The sequence below is a fragment of the Myxine glutinosa genome, chromosome 2, assembly GCF_964187855.1.
Source record: "Myxine glutinosa chromosome 2, kmMyxGlut1.1, whole genome shotgun sequence".
In the NCBI taxonomy this organism is placed as follows: Eukaryota; Metazoa; Chordata; class Myxini; order Myxiniformes; family Myxinidae; genus Myxine; species Myxine glutinosa.
The window spans coordinates 253634474-253640473 of record NC_136262.1 but is presented as its reverse complement, the minus strand read 5'-3'; the positions used below and the strand labels follow the sequence as shown (position 1 = coordinate 253640473).

General features: G+C 44.8%; 1 protein-coding gene across 1 annotated transcript in view; it reads left to right on the top strand.

Moving 5' to 3' along the window:
• The first annotated feature begins 3242 nt into the window (after window positions 1-3242).
• The window catches only part of LOC137414536 (arylamine N-acetyltransferase, pineal gland isozyme NAT-3-like), a 227103-nt gene continuing 224345 nt past the window's right edge, over window positions 3243-6000 (top strand). Inside the window, exon 1 of the mRNA XM_078772445.1 lies at window positions 3243-3436. The gene's annotated coding sequence lies outside the window, so the exon portion shown is untranslated. The remainder of the gene's footprint in view (window positions 3437-6000) is intronic.

The following is a 6000-nucleotide window of genomic DNA, read 5'->3' as shown; positions in this document are numbered from 1 at the left end:
GTGAGGTGTTTTGAATTACGTGGTGGTGAGGTGTTTTTAAATCACATGGTGGTGAGGTGTTTTGAATTACGTGGTGGTGAGGTATTTATAATTACGTGGTGGTGAGGTATTTATAATTACGTGGTGGTGAGGTGTTTTTAATTATGTGGTGGTGAATGAATGAATGAATGGTCGTTTTGAGGCCATTTTCCCCGCTGGAGCGGGGGTTCGCCTTGCGGGCCCCATGACAATCATGGATCCCTGTTTGAGGCAATGTTTTTATGGCCGGATGCCCTTCCTGACGCCAACCCTTGGTCACGCTCTTACGATGCGCAGGGATACGGTGTACCTATTCTAAACCGGGGTACACACCAGGATCACTCATCCCAGCAAGCTGGTACTCAATTTGCCGACCTCGGAAGGATGACAGGCTGAGTCAACCCCCCTGGCGTTAATTCAGTGATCGACCGGGATTCGAACCCAGGATCCTAGGATCCCAAGCCAGCACCATAACCACTAAGCCAACACCAGGCTGAGGTGGTGTTTTTGGTGCTGTGGTGAGGTGTTTTTAAATGACGTGGTGGTGAGGTATTTTTAAATCACATGGTGGTAAGGTGTTTTGAATTACGTGGTGGTGAGGTATTTATAATTACGTGGTGGTGAGGTGTTTTTAATTATGTGGTGGTGAGGTGTTTTTAAATGACGTGTTGGTGAGGTATTTTTAAATCACATGGTGGTGAGGTCTTTTTAAATCACATGGTGGTAAGGTGTTTTGAATTACGTGGTGGTGAGGTATTTATAATTACATGGTGGTGAGGTGTTTTGAATTATGTGGTGATGAGGTGTTTTGACCAACACCTCAAATTATGTGGTGAGATTAACCCCCGCTCTAGCAGGGAAAATGGCCTTAAAATGCATGTTGTTGTTGTTGTTGTTGTTGTGAGTTGTTTTGAATTACGTGGTGGTGAGGTGTTTTGAATTACTTGGTGGTGAGGTGTTTTTAAATGACGTGGTGGTGAGGTGTTTTTAATTTCGTGGTGGTGAGGTGTTTTTATTTCGTGTTTTATGGCTGTGAGGTGTTTTTAATTTCGTGGTGGTGAGGTGTTTTTATTTCGTGTTTTATGGCTGTGAGGTGTTTTTATTACGTGGTTTATGGCTGTGAGGTGTTTTCAATTTTGTGGTGGTGAGGTGTTTTTACTTCGTGTTTTATGGCTGTGAGGTGTTTTTATTACGTGTTTTATGGCTGAGGTGTTTTCAATTTCGTGGTGGTGAGGTGTTTTTATTTCGTGTTTTATGGCTGTGAGGTGTTTTGAATTACGTGGTGGTGAGGTGTTTTGAATTACTTAGTGGTGAGGTGTTTTGAATTATGTGGTGGTGAGGTGTTTTGAATTACGTGGTGGTGAGGTGTTTTAAATTACTTGGTGGTGAGGTGTTTTGAATTACGTGGTGGTGAGGTGTTTTTATTACGTGTTTTATGGCTGTGAGGTGTTTTGAATTACGTGGTGGTGAGGTGTAATCATCCCAAACTTCCAGTCTGCACCTACCCCTCCCCGATGTGTGAGCTGAGGGGTTCTTTCTTGAAAAAAAAACATTCAACCTAAATCTTCAACCCAAATTGCCTATAAAAATGTAATATCACAAACACAACAAATACATTTGTGCAAAGTAATTGTTTGTATTATGATTGGTGAAAATCATGACAACACAGCAACTGGTATGTTGGCTGTGATTGGTATGTTGGTTGGTATGTTGGTTGGTATGTTGGTTGGCTACAGTCATTGGTATGTTGGTTGGTATGTTGGTATGTTGGTTGGTATGTTGGTATGTTGGTTGGTATGTTGGTATGTTGGTTGGCTACAGTCATTGGTATGTTGGTTGGTATGTTGGTTGGTATGTTGCTTGGTATGTTGGTATGTTGGTTGGTATGTTGGTTGGTATGTTGGTTGGTATGTTGGTTGGTATGTTGGTTGGTATGTTGGTTGGTATGTTGGTTGGTATGTTGGTTGGTATGTTGGTATGTTGGTTGGCTACAGTCATTAGCCTCAGCTAAAATAAGCCCGTTCCTCAGTACCGACGCGTGGTGAGGCGAGCGCAGCGAGCCGAGCCAAGCTAGTATATATATATATATATATATACTGTTACATTTGTAGGGGGTAAGCAGTGATTACCTTAGTCCAGGTGGAATTACATTGTAATGGTACAGTACTGTGTCTACATTATAGACGATCTACCATTCTAAATCAAATGAAGTCAAATGGGTGTGGCGACCCCGCTCCCATCAGCCTGATTGACAGTTGTTGGTCCGCTCATGCCTCTTCGCACTTCATTGCCCAAAACGTAAATATGCAGTTACTTCTACTTTTAAGCTCACCTGGAACGAAGTTGGCCCCCAAAATCGGTGGTTGCTTTCTTCTCAGAAACTAAACACGCAATTCCGATGAAACTTAATATAACCACAACCTTCCTCACCCGTGGTGTATTGTACCGACGTTTGTTCACGGCATTAAAAAAAATCTATAATAAATTTCAGATGATCAGATGCCTCTTTGGATCCAGACATCAGATGCTCAGATGGGATCTATGGGGGTGGGGGGAGGGGGGGAGGGGGGGAGGGGTTTCCCCCCCAAATCGGTATTTGATTTCTTCTCAGAAACTGCACATGCAATTCTGATGAATCTTGACCACAACCTTAATCACCAGTGTTGCACCAAAGTTTGTTCAAGGCATTGGAAAAATTGGGGTTTGATGAGGTACACGGGGTGGGGGGTGGGGGAGGTGCCCCTCAAAATAGGTATATTTTTGTGTGTTTGATTAAAGTCTTATGATTATGGTTTTTTTGGGGGGGTTTTTTGTTTACAGGATCGCGGCTCATGAGAGAGCTAACATTTATCACACAAACAAATCAAACAGACACACAAAACATATAATAAGGGGAGGGGTATACAAGATGGGGAGAGAAGGGGAAGCACACAAACACAACACTTGAGAGCAGGGACATGGGGAGATCTGTGGGAGGGAGAGGGCTTGGGGGGAGGTGGCGTGGGTAGGGGGGGATGGGTGGGAGAAGTATAAAACACAAGGACACTGCAAGGACTTCCAGGAAGGAAGTTTGTATTTCAGAAAAATGGATCTGGAGTGAAATTAGAGGGGGTAGAAAAGATCAAGGTTTTGGATGGGGGAAGATAAGAAATTGTGGTGAACAGCTGTTTTAAAGACCTGGAGGGAGGAGTGGGATTGAAGGGAGTGGGGGAGTTTGTTCCAGAGGCGGGAGAAAAGAGGAATGAAGGAGTGAAGGTGAGCGGAGAGTCTTGATTTTGGCAGTTTAACCATAAGAGGGTTGCAGGCAGATCTTGTGCGACCTGTAGGAATATTTGCGGGACAGAGCCCAGAGAGAGCTGGGGGGGGCAAGGCCAGAGAGGAGTCGGTAGAAGACAGAAAGACCACCAACCTGCCTGCGGTGAGTAAGTGAAAGGCCCTCGGAGTTAGCTTCATCGCTAACTCGCATCGCTAACTCGCATCGCTGTTAGTATGATTGTACATGTTGCCCTGTCGCCTAGAAACCATTGAAATTGGTTTAAAATACCTTTAGCCACTGCAGTGTACTGTTTGTTCTTGCAGGTGCGCCTCACAGGTGTTGCTCCTATGTTTATATTAGCAAAAGTAGCCCACGTTACCGGGTAACAATGAATCACTTGCTGACGGGAATATGAAACACGCAATCTGGGTCCATAATCTCGAGTGAATTGAAAAATATATCGCAAATACAGTGGAGTCTGAAGCATGGAGTAGCACCCTATCCCATGGAAGTTACACTCACAAACTGCTTACGAAGTACCAAACTATGCTTCTGCAATTTATAAACCATTCGTGTGAGACAATGACATAACTTGCTCCTTCAGCTGACAGTTTCGTTCAGTTTCAGTAACACACACACACACACACACACACACACACACACACACACACACACACACACACACACACACACACACACACACACACACACACACAGACACACACACACACACACATACATACACACACACACATAGTAACACACACGCACGTAGTAACACACACGCACGTAGTAACACACACGCACGTAGTAACACACACGCACGTAGTAACTCACATGCACGTCGTAACGCACACGCACGTCGTAACGCACACGCACGTCGTAACGCACACACGCACACACACACAAAGGTGGATGGAGGTTATATTTTCGCCCCTGTTTGTGACTTGCCGGAAAAGACTCGCGGAGGCCCCTTTCAATCATGTGACAATAGGCCAGCGGATAATCATGAAAAGTATTTCTATCATTCTGTTAATATGTTTAGAATATGTGTCTCGCATGTTAATCATTGATATTCAGTCAATACTAAAGAAACATTAAATATGAAAGCTCAAGTAAATTAAACATTGTGTTTATATGGGCACTTTTAAGAACATTTAAGCCTTTACATGAATGCCATAAAATCATATTTTAAATTAAGGCACATCAATAAAATGAAAATGTATGGTCTGTTAATGGTATAAAACAATCATTTTCCCACTTCAGACAAGATTTAATGAAATCGATACCCTTCCAAACCTTGTATTCAGTCTTTGTCCGGAGAAAACCCGTTGATTACATGGAGTTATAACATGGGCCCTTTTTAGGTCCTTTGGTGGCACTTTGGCCCACTTAAGTGGGCACTTTGGCCCACCCATTTGAGTATGATGGGGATGGAGTAGAATTACAGAACGTTCATTGTTCTAATTCACTTGTAATCTGGCTCACTTTGAAGATCAAAACTTAAATTATAAACCCATTTTATATTCAAATGGGCCCCATTGCCCAATATGGGCACCTGGCCCACAATCTGAATATCTGTTTTTCAAGCAAGGCCCACTTCATGTACACAGGGTAAGAGATATGGTCCAAATTTTTCTTTCTAAAGCTATTAAATTGGATGAACACCTGCACTCATGCCTATTTACACATAATGGGCCAATGGGCCCTTTTTGGCCAATTAACGGGCCCTGGGCTATTTCATGAGTTTAAATTCATAACACATATATCATAGGTCTAAATCAACCTTTTTATGAAGAAAAAAAAATGTCCTGTACATAAACTTGGCCCAAATGCCCCAAAACCGGTTTTGGGCACCATTAAGGTCCAAAATGGGCACTTTGGGCACATTTTTTTTTTAATCGGTCGGCACGCTCGTACTCAGCGTCAAATTTTACCCTAGCATCCGTCTTCAAAAAAAAGTGGACATCATTTCCCACTGATTCAGCGTTTTGAGCCCAACTATATACAGCTCCATCTCACAGCGTTTTCATTCAACTTTCACGGCGGGTTATTTTCTGTCGACGAATCAGGTTTTATCTTTTTGTTAGTTTTGTATTTTGATCCACCCACCTATAGTGACCTACAATGGGGCAACGGAAGTTTGCAATTGTTGATTTCTTTGAATCAAATGAGGTCGAGCTGATCGAGACAAAGCATTTTCTCACCAAGGAAGACCAATCAACGTTTAACAGCGAGGAGTGCTTGGCCTGCACTGGGGCCTAACGCTGGGCCTGCCTTGGGGCCTACTCGTGGACCTGCCTACTCCTACCCTCTCGTGCTGGGCCTGCATTGGGGCCTAACGCTGGGCCTGCACTGGGGCCTACTGCTGGGCCTGCACTGGGGCCTACTGCTGGGCCTGCCTTGGGGCCTACTCGTGGACCTGCCTACTCCTACCCTCTCGTGCTGGGCCTGCATTGGGGCCTACCGCTGGGCCTGCACTGGGGCCTACTGTTGGGCCTGCCTTAGGCCTACTCGTGGACCTGCCTACTCCTACCCTCTCATGCTGGGCCTGCCCTGGGTCCTCCCACTGGGCCTGCCTTGGGGGCCTACTCTTGGACCGGCCTACTCTTGGACCTGCCTACTCTTGGACCGGCCTACTCTTGGACCTGCCTACTCTTGGACCTGCCTACTCTTGGACCTGCCTACTCTTGGACCTGCCTACTCTTGGACCTGCCTACTCTTGG